Genomic DNA, 14,679 nt, shown 5'->3' on the forward strand with positions numbered 1-14,679 from the left:
TTTTTTTGTACACAGTCTCACTGTGTCACCTAGGCTGGAGTGCAGTGGCATGATCTCATCTCACTGCAACCTCCACTTCCCAAATTCAAGTGATTCTCCTGCCTCAGCCGCCCAAGTAGGTGGAATTACAGGCACGCACCACCATGCCCAGATAATTTTTGTATTTTTGGTAGAGACGAGGTTTCACCATGTTGGCCAGGCTGGTCTCGAACTCCTGACCTCAGGTCATCCACCCGCCTCGGCCTCCCAAAGTGCTGGGATTACAGACATGAGCCACCGCGCCCGGTCTGCTTCTTCTTTAGTATGATATTCTTTCCTGTATCAGTGGAGTCTGCAGAAAGGGTGTGTCTTTTATTCCCCTTTTCCTGAGGAAGAAGATCTCTTCCCTGGAGTCTTTGTGCTAGTCCAGAAATCCTTCGGTGGGTCTTCTCAACATCACACTCATAGTCCCTTATTTGTAAGCAGCAGGAAGTTCTTTTCTAGGTAAAATGAGAAGTTATGTAAGTGTGGAAATCGCCAGATAGTTAGGGAGCATGTCCCAAGTGCCCAGTTCTGTGCTAGGCAAATAGAACCCAGGGACCTTTTGTCTTTTATGGCAGGAGAATGTTCATGAATGGAGCAAACAAGCATAGGTGAGTCTTGGGAAAAGGAGTTTGACATTTCTTCCATTTGAGTACCTCTGAGTATCTGTTTTCCCATTTTCACTCACAACACAAGTTAAAGTCACCTAAAAAGTGTCATTTTTTAAAATGTAAGCAAAGAAAGGGACCTTAGAGATCTTCTAGCTCAGGGTTTGCCAAACAAGTTTTCTCTCCAATGCCAGTATCAAAGGAGTGGAAGTGTTGCTTGAATTGCTGAGGTGACAATTTTAAGATGGCATCTGAGGTTGTAGGGCAAGAGTGTTCTGATCAATGTAGTGATGTATGCCAAGGGACCAGTCTTAACTTGGGTTCTTCCTTAGACGTTGGGCTTGAGATGGGGTACTTGTGGAAATTATTTAGTCAAGGAGGCTCTCAGAAGGAGAGAGGGAAAAGGAGGCTGAAGGCAGGGAAGAAAGTTAAGCAATGATGTGGTCTCAGCTGGGGACCAACCTGGGCCACTGCAGTGTGAATTGAGGCAGGGGGCTAACCTTTCATACACTGGTGGTTGGTCATTGGCTATGGATGTGGGGATGGGGATGGTGCATACCCCCAGCCTGGTGGCTCTCCTCAGCAGAGGGCTATTCTTGGAAGAAGGGAGCAGCTGTCAGTCATTAGCAGCTGACACTCACAGCAGCTGGGCAGTATGTGCACCAGCCCAGGAAAGGGAGTCTGGGCAGGGTACCAAGAATGTCCACTAATGGCGATCCACTGGCTAGGCAGTTAGCATCCTTAAATAGAACACATCAGCTTATTTACAGGTGAGAAATCTGATGCCCAGAGAGAAACGCTCAAGTCAAAATTCCTTTGCATACCCTCAGGGTTCTCCACAGTTGGGCTCTATGCTTAGTTACCAATCCTCTGCCACCCTCAGAGCATGGCAGACATGCTAGTCCTGTTGATGCCTTGTTCCCCAGGGATTCTGGCACTTCTCCTACCACCATGCCTTTGGTCATGCTTCTCCTGCTCCGGCAGTATGTGAAATATCCTCCCTCACTTTTCTATTGAGCAATTTGAAATACCCTGTAGACCCATTTCATAATATTTGGAGTGATAGAGCCATCACAGATTGCCTGAAGGGGGTCTTAGCCCCTTTAAAAAGAATCTGAAAGGATTTATATTCTCAGAGCAGGTGATCTGTAGGAACCCATAGATTATCTATAATGCCTGTACTGCCATTATAGATCTCCTATAAGTACCTACAGAACATTATGGATTTATTGTAGAATCCCACGGATTGCCCATGGTAATTGTGTCATGTTAAATAGTCTTTCATTCAACTGTCTAGTGAGTGTTTACTATGTTGTGGAGAAACCAGGTGAGCAAAACTGACAAGGTCTTTGCCCTTATTCTAAGCATAAAAAAAAGATTCAATGTGCAGGAAACGAATACCTAATTTCAGATGGCATTAAGTGCCATTGAGAATGACTGAGGAAAATATTCCAATTTCATAGGTCAAGGAAAGATTTCTCTGAGGAGTAACATCTGAGTTGAGATCTGAACAGCGAGAAAGAGTCTTGTCAGGAAGGTCTGAGAAAGGATCCCTCTGGACAGAAGAAACAGGAAATATACTAGCCCAGAGGAGGGAATGAGCTCAACATAATTCAGAAACAGAGAAAATGTTGGGGTGTCCAGGAAGTGGTGAGTGAGCAAATGAGGGAGGGGCAATAGTAAGAACACTGGACAAGTAGTAGGGGTAAAGAAATAAAAGCCAGCCGGGTGCAGTGGCCCATGCCTGTAATCCCAGCACTTTGGGAAGCCGAGGCCGGCGGATTACGAGGTCAGGAGATCGAGACCATCCTGGCTAACACAGTGAAACCCATCTCTACTAAACATACAAAAAATTAGCCAGGCATGGTGGCGGGCACCTGTAGTCCTAGCTACTCGGGAGGCTCAGGCAGGAGAATGGCATGAACTTGGGAGGCGGAGCTTGCAGTGAGCTGAGATCGTGCGACTGCACTCCAACCTGGGCAACAGTGAAATTCTGTCTCAAAAAAAAGGAAAAGAAAAGAAATAAAAGCCACAGTGCCTTCCCTCAGACACACTCCATTCCCATAGGGCGCTTGTAGATAGCAGCAGTTAGTACACTTACTATCATAGTAAGACCACCTGTGGGTATTTACACACTGTTTCAGTACTTACAGAGGCCCTCACACTCAGTTATGATGATCGTATTTCATTATGAACTGCCTGGAGGAACATGACATGTCATCTCCAGTCATGAGTTGTTAGCGATGACCTGAAGACATGTAGTTCCACCGTAAACCCTTAAGATGCTTTCAGTTGGTAAAGCTTGCTAATTGTGTTTGCAGCATCACTAAAAATTGCCTGGAGATTGTTTTTAAATCCAAGACTGTTCCAAAGAACAATTTTTTTTCCTTTGACTCAGTTTTCTCTCCCTCTTATTGATTAACATGGGAAATTAATCCCAAGCAAGTATTTGGTACAAATGACAGCACCCAGCTACAAACACGTCCCCCAGTATTGTCAGTTAGGATTAGTTACAGTTCCAAGTAGTATAATAATATTGGTTTAAATAAGAGAGAAGTCTGTTTCTCTTTCACAAATAAGTCAGAAGTTGATGGTCCTAGAGTGGATTTGGTAGTGCTACTCTGTGAAGTCCTCAGGAATCCAGGCTCCTTCCAGCTTCCTGCTCTGTCCTTCAAGATGGCTCTTCAGCCATTACATCCATGTTCCAAGTAGCAGATGTAGAAGGAAGGGAAGAAAAAGCAAGAGAGTATGCTAGTTATTTGTTGAAGAAAGCTTTGAGAAAATGTCTGAATATACTTCTGCTGACCTTTGACCAAAACTTAGTCACGTGGCCACAAAACAGCAAGGAGGCTGTAAAATACAGTATTTATTCTTGCGGGGCACAGGCCTGACAGAATATTCTCTTACTAAGAAAGAAGGCAAAAATGGATAATGAGGAGAAATCAACAGCTTTTACAATACCCACTATGGAAACAACTCATGTGACAAAATTCACATTAGTAAAAATGCCCCAAACCAGTGGTCGCTAGCCCTAGGATGTTAAGAAACAGTAAAACTAAATTTAAAAAGAGAAGGAGTCCAACATAGCACTGGCAACCTATAATTTTTCCAAGCGAGGATGTGAAAAACGGCTTAAACCCATCACCCACTGTCATAATCATCTCACAAGGAAAGAAGACTGTATCACAAAAGAAGAAAGGACTTACTTACTCCTTAGAAATGTTTTAATGGATTAAATTTAGCTTTTGTGGGAGGGGGGAATAAACTTATTTTTTTTCATATCACCACAAAACAGTGAAAGCTTCATCACGGACCAGTATTATTAAGTGGTGCTTCAAACTGAAAGCATTTCTTTAAGACAGTATGATACTTTCTGTTTCTAAAAGCTCCCCCAAGTTGCAATAATAACAACCATTTATCTAGAGCACAAACCATTAACTGATGGACCTTAGGTCAGGTTCTGTTCATAGACATTGTGTTTGATCTGATCAGTAATTTTTTTTTTCAAACTTTGAATTTGTTGTCAATATGGAAAGCTTAAGAGATTTTACATAAAAAGTAATAATCGTTCTTGCTTCTCTTGAAAAGTGAGAAGCTCTGGCACACAAGGGCCCTCATTTCCACATGGTCACTCGCAGCTGGATGCAGCACAGCAGCAGCTGCCCCTTTCAATGGGCACACACTTGCCAATTCATTACGGGTCCACCTGGCCAGCCTCTCCTTTATGCAATATGCCAGGTCCCTGTGGAAACCTGAGTTTGTGACTCCTCATTTCATGCTACCAATATACCGGTATTTAGATACATACTTCTAAACTTCACATCAACCTGAAAATTAAACATTATTATCCCCTTTTCACTAGAGCAAAGAACAAAGCAGTAAAGTGACTTGCCCAAGACTGAAGCTAATAGGTACCCACCTGGAATTTGAACCCAGGTCTCTCCGACTCCAAGGCCTGTGTGCCTTCCGCTGTGCCACCCTAGCTTCCAGCAGGCTTCTGACCCACATCTCTGTCGGCCCTCGCACAGGTAGAATTATTCATGCCATCTGGTTTTTAGGACTTTCTTAGAATTAGCTGGGAAAAGTTTTGAATTTCCTGTTTCTCTTGCAATATTATTTTAGGCTCCTTTTCATATTTATTTTTGAGGGGGAAAATATCCTGGGGAAGCAATGGTGGTTCAGAGAAGAACATCGCCATCCATCATGCAGACACAGCATGCATTTAAACAGCTCTGAGTACATAAATTGGTTACTTAATCGGCCCTAGCTAATCCATGGAGTGCAGAAGCCAAACTACAGTATGGGAAACAGCTTTTACACATGGGGTGCACACATCTGACAGAGCCTAGGGTTCTTGGAGCAGCTGCTGAGTGAGGCTCAAGGCCTTCTGACCCTCCCACTCGCTGTAGGCTCTCAGTGCCTCATGGGTAGTTGTTTTCAGAACATGAGGCAAGCTGGAGCCTTTCATTAGAGAAGCAATTCTGAAACAGAATGAGAATTTTAAAATGTGTATGTCTGAGTTTCTTTTCATTCACAACTGGACTTCTTTACTTTAAGCTCCATGCTGACAACTTCAAGTCAGATAGGGAAAAACATAAAAACAATACTACCTGCTATATTCACATTACATACATTCCAATTTTCCCTATAAAAGACTACATACTTATGAAACATATTTAACTATGACATTATCAGCTATTTCCAGATCATTCCATTTAACAAATGTAGGCTACTTCCTTCAAATCTCCTGAGTTGTGTTGACTGCTGTGTGTCAGGCATGAAGGGCAATAGGTGTGTGGATAGCAATCAGATACAGTCCTTGCCCTCAAGCCACTCTTTTCCTCGTGTAGAAGACACCCATGTAAACATACAGTTCATGGTTTCATTCACTGATGCAACAAATCCTTTTTTTAATGTCTCCTATGACCTAAGCATTCTTCTAAGAACTAATTCCTATATTTATAAAGTTTACAGTTTACATTCTAGTTGTGGGGTGGGGATGGATTCATTTCCTGTGGTTACTATAGCAAAATACTACAAACTTAGTAGCTCAATACAATGTGAATTTATTATTTTAAGGTTCTGGATATCAGAAGTCAGAAATCCATTTCACTGGGCTGAAATTAAGACCTTGGCAGTCCCGTTTTCCTTCTGGAGGCTCTAGAATCCACTTCCTTACCTTTTCCAGCTTCTAGGAATGCCTGCACCTGTATTCCTTGACCCATGGCCCCTTCCTCCATGTTCAAATCCAGCAGCATAGCATCTTTTCTCTTCCCTGATCCCTGATTCTGTCCTTACATCTTCTCTCTCTAAATCTGATCCTGCATCTCCCTTTAATAAGAACCCTGTAATTATATTGGGCCCACCCAGATAATTCAGAATAATCTCCCCATCCCAAAAGCACTAATCCAATCATATCTGCAAAGTACGTTTACCATGCATGATAACATAATCACAGGTTTTGGGGATTAGGATAGGATGTGGACATCTTTGGGACCATTATTCACCCTACTACAGGGACAGACAGTAAACAACTAAATTCACACACACACACCCATGCACACACCCGCACGCGAGCGCGCACACACACACACACACGATCATGCCAAACATGGATATGTGAAAATGGCATAGGGTGAGGGCAGAGAGCAAGACAGGAGTTGCTATTTTAGGTAAGAAATGGATCTTAGGAGGTGACGTTTATAGCTGAATGAGTGAGGGAATGAGTCCTGGGGATGTTCTGTGGGTGGGTGCTGGAAGCTGAATAATCAGTAGGAACAGCAATGCACAGAATCTGAGACATGAATGAGCTTAATGTGTTGAAAAAGCAAAGGGGCCAATGACACTACATCAAAGTTGGTGGGGGGGTGTTATGAAGGAAGTCAGGTATGGAATTTGAAGTTTATTCTAAGTGTAATAGGAAGGCTTTAGAGGATTTATAGCAAAGGAATGAGGTATCTTGATTAATATTTTCAAAAATACTATTCCTTTAGGAGATCTGATTGCTGGGGTGGCAAGAGTAGATGTAGCAAGGCCTGCTAGGGGCTGCTGCCACACAGCCCAGGACAGGCATGATGCAGGCTTGAGTTGAGGTGATATCAGTGGAGGTAGAGAGAGGTGCTCAGAGTCAAAGTACACCTGGAAAGGTTAGTCTGCTTGGCTTGCCAGTGTTCTAGCTGTGGGGAATTGGAGGAAAGGGTGGATTCGGAGGACCTCTAGGCATGGGATCCGAACAGCACTATGAGATTAGGTGTCCTGCAACACTAGAGAGATGACTAAGCCACAGTTGCAAATTTTATCAGTAACTTCATTGTAGACAGGTAGACTTCGTTCACTACAATAATAACTATTCAGATTTCTTCATATAATCAGCCTTTGCCTTATGTATTTATTCTTTTCCCTCAAAAGAAATGCTAGTACTATGGAATCTGTGATGCAGGAGGTGACAGAACAATAAACATTCTGGAGTTACCCTCAGGAAAAAGATCTGTTTCAGCTGAGTTACCTAAAAGGGAAGGCAGGAATCTTGCTGCTGAGCAGGGCACTGGTTCTCACCTGTTAGCTCTTGGAGTCTACCTTGAGACCTGCACATGCCAGGTGCCTGAGTTTGGGAGGCCTGAAACTGGCACACTTGGAAACATAAATGCCAAAAAAAAAAAAAAAAAAAAAAAAAAAAAAGCCACTGCACGCCAACAGTGAGATAGCTGAGCAGAATTGTCACCGACAGTGTACTGATTTATTCTAGTGCAAAAGCAAGCATGAGTGAAACTTGAAGGTTGCTAGATAAGCATCTGCCTTCCAGGAGTTTATAGTCGAAAAGGAAGATAAGCATCCAGAAGTAACTAGAGCCCTGAGTGCAAAGTTAAGCACTCGAGGCTTTGACTTTTGAAAATTAAATGAAAAATCAATAAGATCACATGCAAGACTGATATGGTTTGGCTGCATCCCTGCCCAAATCTCATCTTGAGTTGTAATCCCCAGATGCTGAGGAAGGGAACTCATGGGAAGTGATTGGATCATGGGGGTGGTTTCGCTCATGCTGTTCTCGTGACAATGAGTGTGTTCTCATAAGACCTCATGGTTTTATAAGCATCTGGCATTTCCCTTGCTGGCATTCATTCTCTCTCCTGCTGCCCTGTGAAGAGGTGCCTTCTGCCGTGATTGTAAGTTTCCTGAGGCCTCCCCAGCCATGTGGAATTGTGAGTCAATTAAACCTCTTTTCTTTATACATTACCCAGTCTTGGGTATTTCTTATTAGCAGCGTGAGAATGAACTAATACAAAGGCAGTGTAATTTTGGTTAAAAGCCTAGGTTCTGGCACCAGACTTCTGGGGTCAAACAAAACTTTGCCTGGTGACACTGGGCAAGTCCCATAATCAGTCTGGGCCTCTATTTCCTTGTCTGTACATCAAGATTGACAATCATGCCTTTCTCATGGGGTTAAAAAAAAAATGAATCAACATGTGTAGAGAGCTCAGATTAGTGCCTGGTTCATGGTGAGGCTCAGCAAGAATCAATGATTGTTAATGCATATCAGAAGCTTTTGACTTAAAAGCTCAATAACCAGGAACTACTTTTACTATTATATAGAGGAACAGATGAATTCACTCCACTTCAACAGGAGTGTCTTACAAGCCTACTGTGTACTCAGAATGAAAAGATAACTGGCAAGTCTTGAACTGTAGAGTCCTCGGTATAGAAGAGAGGACAGATCAACAGCAACACAGTTCAATTAGTGGAAGGAGGGCTCCAATAATCAAGGGCTGAGGAGCCACAGGGAGCATACCAGCAGAGGATTCTAGTCTGGTACCCGACAATTAGTGGGTGCCCAGTAAATATGCATCCCTGCAGCCATTTCCAAATAGTTCTAACTTTGTACCTGTCCAGAAGAATTATATTCGTCCAGAGTATGTTGTTTTTTAAATACAACAAGACTGTGTTTCAAACAAATTGATCATAAATTTGAGATGTATGCTAAAGTGACTAAACAAGATGTTTTAACATCTGGAGTGTAAAAAAAATGGTGGGGTCTGTGTTTCTAAGTTTATTTTTTGACATAATGCTGAAACTTTAGCAAGTATGTTGTTTGTTAAAATAGCATTTTAGATTTCTTTTGCCTTTTAGAATTTTCAGAGTGCCTTCATGTTACTTTATTTAATCTTCATAAAAAAAACCAGTGACTATCTATCCTGAATTTTCAGATGAGGAAACCAGGATCCATTTCTGTAGACAATGGCAAGTAAAGGAAAATGCATGCAGGCATACCATTTAATGAACTGCTCTTTTTTCCCTTTTAGATTGTAAAGTCGTCCCTGGGTATTTGTGGGGTAAATTCGTCTCCAGGATCCCCCTCAAATACAAAAACCCACAGATGCTCAAAGTCCTTATATAAAATGGTATAATATTTGCATATAACAAACACACATCCTCCTGTATCCTTTAAATAATCTCTAGATTACTTATAATACCTAACACAATGTCAATGCTACACGAATAGTTGTTGTACTATATTGCTTAAGGAATAATAATGAGAAAAAAAGTCTGCATATGTTCAGTACACATACAATCATCCGTTTTACTTTCTGAATATTTTTGATCCGCAGTTGGTTGAATCCACAGATGCAGAACTCACAGATACAGAGAACTGACTGTATTTATTATTTCAAGAAAGCTTCCAGCCTCTAGTCCAGGGATTACAAATGCAAATGTCTGTCGGGGCCATGCTCAGAAAAAAGGTATAAATAGGTTTGATGTAAGGTCAGAGGGAGTTGGACCCGGCTAAACTGGGGGGTGTAATGCACACCCAGGCATTCAAATTGCTATTTATATTTATAACCTGCATTTTTATGACACATAATTTTATCAAGGCAGAATTAAGCTCAATATCAAATATCCTCACAATAACTTAAAGATGGTAAGAGTGAAGGATTTCCCCTGTTTGACAGATAAGGAAACGGAGGCAGAGTGAATTGACTTCAAGTTAATAGAAGAGCTTAACCACCAGTCAGTAGAACGAAGGCGTTAAGAACATATGTTTTGGAACCTGGTAGATTTAATATAGAAATTTGGATTTGCAACTTGCTGAGCTCTGAGATGTTGAGAAGTTACTTAACCTCACTGAGCCTTAATTTCCCTGTCTGCATAATGGGAATAATAATGCTCATCTGAAAAGTTGTTTGAATACTAAGTGTGATCACACACATAAGTGTTAAGCCCAACATCTGGCATATCACAAGTATTTAATGAATACTAATTTGTTTAATGGTATTAATTAAAAGGAGAATAATTCAAGTCTATTGATAAGTGCAGGTTTTTACTCATGGCCTGCCAAGCTTTCAGATATGAGGATGCCAAAGCTTTACTGCAAATTCCTTTAGAATTCTACCAGTGATGAAGCCTAAGCAAGGAAGCAATGCATTTCTCTCTGTCTTTTTTTTTTTTTTTTTTCGTATCTTTACAGCACATTGGTTGTATGACCAGAGAATAGATATAAATTTAAACACGTGGGAGAGAAAATCATAGATTGTCAGAGCTGGAGGTGATCTTACTTTTCAGCTGAAGACACTTACCCAGAGAGGTTACAATGTATATGTATGTGTCTGTGTGTGTATTCAATTTATATATTTATAGTCTCTTTTGTATATATTTTATTTTACATGTATAGTATGTATATGTATATATGTGTGTGTATATATACACATATACATATACACACACATATTTACAGTCATATCTCCCAGGTAGTGGGAGGTGTAGCATAGAGTATAGAGATTTTTTCTGGGTATGTGCATGTCTGGGTCTTCAGGTATTATAAGCTGCATATGGGAGTAGAGGAAGAAGAGAGGGCGTTGGCTGTCCAGCAGTTATTTTTGTCCCATGTTGCATGCTCTGTCCTACCTGACAAATCTGAATGCTGACCCCTCTGTGGTTCTGCCTGGCTGGTGACTGTGCTTGTCAGCTGAATCCACTCCCGACAGTTATTACTGGACTGTTTGATCCAGGACCTATCATCCACCAGCCTTCAGACTTTCTTAAATTTGCTTACTTCTCTCATGTGCTGATGGGTCCTCTCTCATTTATTAACCCCTCTGTCTTTTTGTTAGGTCTTTAATTTTAATGAGATCATGGGAGAAAGAGGAAAGAAATGTGTATGATGCAACTAAATTATTTACATAGGCAAGCTTCATTTGAGTGGTAAAATAACATTTCAACTGGGTGGGGTTGAACACAAACCAGAAAGACCTAAGGTAGGAGCAATGCAATGGTCAGGCAAGAGATGATGAGGCTGACCTAGGGCATCGGCTTTTGTATACAATGCAAAGGAATACATTTTAGGTATGTTTCCAAGATCAAATTCAAAAGATTTGACATGACTGGGTAGATAATAACTCTTAAAAATAGGGAAGGCAGAAGGAAGAACAAGTTTGAAGAGAAGATAATGAATTCAGTTTGGTCATGTTAAGTCACATTGGGCATTACAGAAAACTAATGCTTGCACATAAAAGATGAAGGCATCCTCCAGAAAAATGTGTGACTGGTAGGGAATGTAATTGGAGAAATGGTCACATTAATAACTTTTAAACCTTTTGGACTATGACCCAGTATGTGCACACATGCAACCAAACATGACTCACAAAAGCACACCTTTAACTTTGATAGACTATGATATTTTCTGTTACTCAATTTAATTTAAATTAAATTCTGGTCAAAACTTACCAAACTGATTTAATGATTCACCAATATATTATGAAAAATATTGGATTAGGTTGGGCGCAGTGGTTCACACCTGTAATCCCAGCACTTTGGGAGGCCGAGGTGAGCAGATCATCTGAGGTCAGCAGTTCGAGACCAGCCTGAACAAAATGGTGAAACTCTGTCTCTACTAAAAATACCAAAATATCAGCCAGATGTGGTGGTGGACACCTGTAATCCCAGCTACTTGGAGGCTGAGTCAGAATTCCTTGAACCCTGGAGGTGGAGGTTGCAGTGAGCCGAGATCGCACCATTGCACTGTAGCCTAGGCAAAAAGGGTGAAAATTCATCTCTCTCTCTCTCTATATATATATATATAAAATATTATATATATATAAAATAAAATGTGTACATATATAGGATTAGAATGGATGGCTGTATGAAGAACTTTAGATAAGAATACAAATCGCTCTTTGAGGACAATGCTGTCACAAGTGGTGTGGGGCTACCATCTGCCAGCTCCTGCTCCTGGCTCACCACCATTCACTCTCACTGAGGAACAAAATGGTCAGGAAGTCGCACAGCTTCCATGACTTTTAAAAATACCAGGAAAACACTCATGGAGCCGGAGGTGGCGATTCACCAAATTTGAATCACTCTAAAGAACTGCAATGTAAAATCTCAGGAGATGGTGTGTGCTGACTTGATCAGAGGAGCAAAGGAAAAGAATCTCAAAGGGAAAGAACCATTTTGAATACCTACCAAGATTCTGAGAATCATTACAAGAAAAACTCCTTGTGGTGAAGGTTCTGAGATATGAGGTCATTTCCAGATGAGAATCCACAAGTGACTCTTTGACTTGCACAGTCCTTCTGAGAGTGTTAAGCAGATTATTTCCATCAGTATTGAGCGAGGAGTTGAGGTGGAAGTCACCATTGCAGATGCTTAAGTCAACTGTCTTAATAAATTGATTACTAGTTGTTTAAAATTAAAAAAAAAAAAATGCAAGTCCTGAATATGGTACCCCGGGTCATCAATCAAGATTTTGCTTTAGGGATTAAACTGTGTTTAGAAGAAAACATCAGTGTTCAGTGATACTAACTGAATAAAGAATTCAGTTGTTATATTGTTCTTAAGGTCATAAGAAACCTGTGGGATCTAGGCAACATGAAAGTGAATTCTCATAAAAACACAGTCCATGGCAAGAAGTGGAACTTGCACTTAGAGTCAAGAAAATATGTCAGTAAAGGCTTTTCCACTTAAAATAGGGCTGCAGTATTTTCTCTCTGGAGCCAACCCTTGAAACACTGCTGTAAAGGATGGGTTGCACATTTGGTTTCTTCATATAGTTAACTGTATGTCCTTGAAGGGCCAGACCCTTGACAGTTTCTGGGTAAATAGCCATGTGAAACAGAGGCCTCTGATCTACTCTCAACATGATTTGCATTTTATTTAGCACTCATTTACTGAACACCTGCTACAAGTAACACGAACACCCTAGAAGAATGTGGAGATAAATGATAAGTCTTGCCCTCTAGGCTCTCACAGTCTATTGGGAAGATAGAAATAAATAATTCTGGGAGCAGGCCAACTGTGATAGATGCTCCACTAGGCATGGAAAGACAGTAGGAAATAAGAGGAAAGAAAATTATTTCAACTCAGGATGTATTGTCTCCTTCTCATTTTAAAGTTCTCCTTCCAAACATCATCTCGAGTGGTTTGTGCACCCCACTTCCCAAATAACTTTATTTCATTAGCCTGTTTTATATTCTTTATGGCAATTCTTATTATTAAGGATTATCTTTATTATTAATTTTTATAATCATATGTTATTTGGAAAGAGTTGCTCAAGAGACCAAGATACAAGAGATAGGATATTTCAAGTAAGGTCTCAGGTCTGGGTAACAACTAGCAAGGAAAATATGTAAAAATTGATTACACAACTCCTATGGGTCTCACCAACACTAAATACATGCAACAGTTCAGTTATCACAAGTTGGAATGGGAATTTTGAAGAGGGACTTCTTTGCTGAGGATGGAGTCCCATTTCCTCCATGCAGAGGAGTGGCCATGTCTCCCTGACACACGAACCCTAGTGAAGCGACTTCAAGTGAACACCTGGAGAGGTTGAATATGTTGGAGTTCTCTACTGTGACATCACAAGCTGCCCCAATACTTAGTGACTGTACTTATTATTGCCATATTTTCTGGCTCTGTGGGTCAATAATTCATAAAAGTACATTGGAGAAGTATCTACTACAAAATGATGTCTGAGGTCTCCACCAGAATAACTTAAACAGCTGGGAACTAACCAGGAAACTGTGACTGTCTCGGTTTCCCCTGATCTTTCCTGTGGCTAGCATGGGCTTCCTCTTCTTTATTTTCTTTTATAATAAAACAAGAAATGAATCTACGTAATTTTACGTAATTTTATGTAATAAAAATTTTACATAATTTTACGTAATAAAAATTACGTAATTACGTAATTTCTACGTAATTTTAAAGGTGACACAGCACCTTCACCTACATAATCTCACGGAGTAAACACAGCAGCACAGATAACTTATTATCTGTTTCACAAATGAGGGTCTTGAAGCTCAGTGTGGCTAGAAGCAACTTGCACCAGGTTTTGGAGCCTAGACTTGAACCAGCTTTTGTGACTCCACTTCCAGTGTTCACTTCAAGCCTGCTCACTGGCATGAGTACATTCCACAAACACCACCTCCCATCAGACACACTGAAGTCACATGGAGTCATACCCACTGAGGTGACAGGAAGCAGCAGTGCATGGCTTCTTCAGGGCAATGGAGGCCCCCAGCTCCCCGGGGAAATGCCAGCACATGCCGACCTTGAGAAAATTATGGCTGCAGCTAGAGAAATAGGTATCAGCATTCATAGAGGGATTTGGGAATGAGAAGTGTGGTAACGGTCGGGTTTAATACTGTGCGCACACTTCTGATGAATATGCAAATGTGGCTGGTACCAGAAGCAGGAGGCGAATAACATTTACTAAACAGCAGTGCTAAACCACTTTGAAAGGGGTGTGTCAGAAGCATGGTAATGTAATTAATCCTCTTCACCTGTGAATTATCAGGGCCTTTGGGTTCCATCCAAAAACGTCTGACTTGAGTTTGCTTTGCTTGGAGCCTCTTGTGTAAACTTGATCTTAATGGAGAATGAAGCCTCAGAAACAGATACAAAATAGGAAGGGGTAAAAGGCACAACTCTAAATTTGCCCAATTAAAGGACTACAGGATCAGGGCACCTAGGTTGTGCCTGCCCACCTGGGATGATGCTTGTGGGACACCTTAATGCCTGATGTGGTCCCCACTCAATTGATTTATCAAACAAGAAGACT

At 41.1% G+C, this 14,679-nt stretch overlaps 1 protein-coding gene and 1 pseudogene across 3 annotated transcripts in view; both read left to right on the top strand.

The window, feature by feature from the left end:
* DAB1 (DAB adaptor protein 1) overlaps positions 1 to 14,679 on the top strand; it is a 1,247,092-nt gene that overhangs the window by 634,320 nt on the left and 598,093 nt on the right. The window lies entirely within an intron of this gene.
* Positions 11,911 to 12,412, top strand: LOC135968770 (small ribosomal subunit protein uS10-like; annotated as a pseudogene).

The sequence above is a fragment of the Macaca fascicularis genome, chromosome 1 (assembly GCF_037993035.2).
Source record: "Macaca fascicularis isolate 582-1 chromosome 1, T2T-MFA8v1.1".
Taxonomy (NCBI): domain Eukaryota; kingdom Metazoa; phylum Chordata; class Mammalia; order Primates; family Cercopithecidae; genus Macaca; species Macaca fascicularis.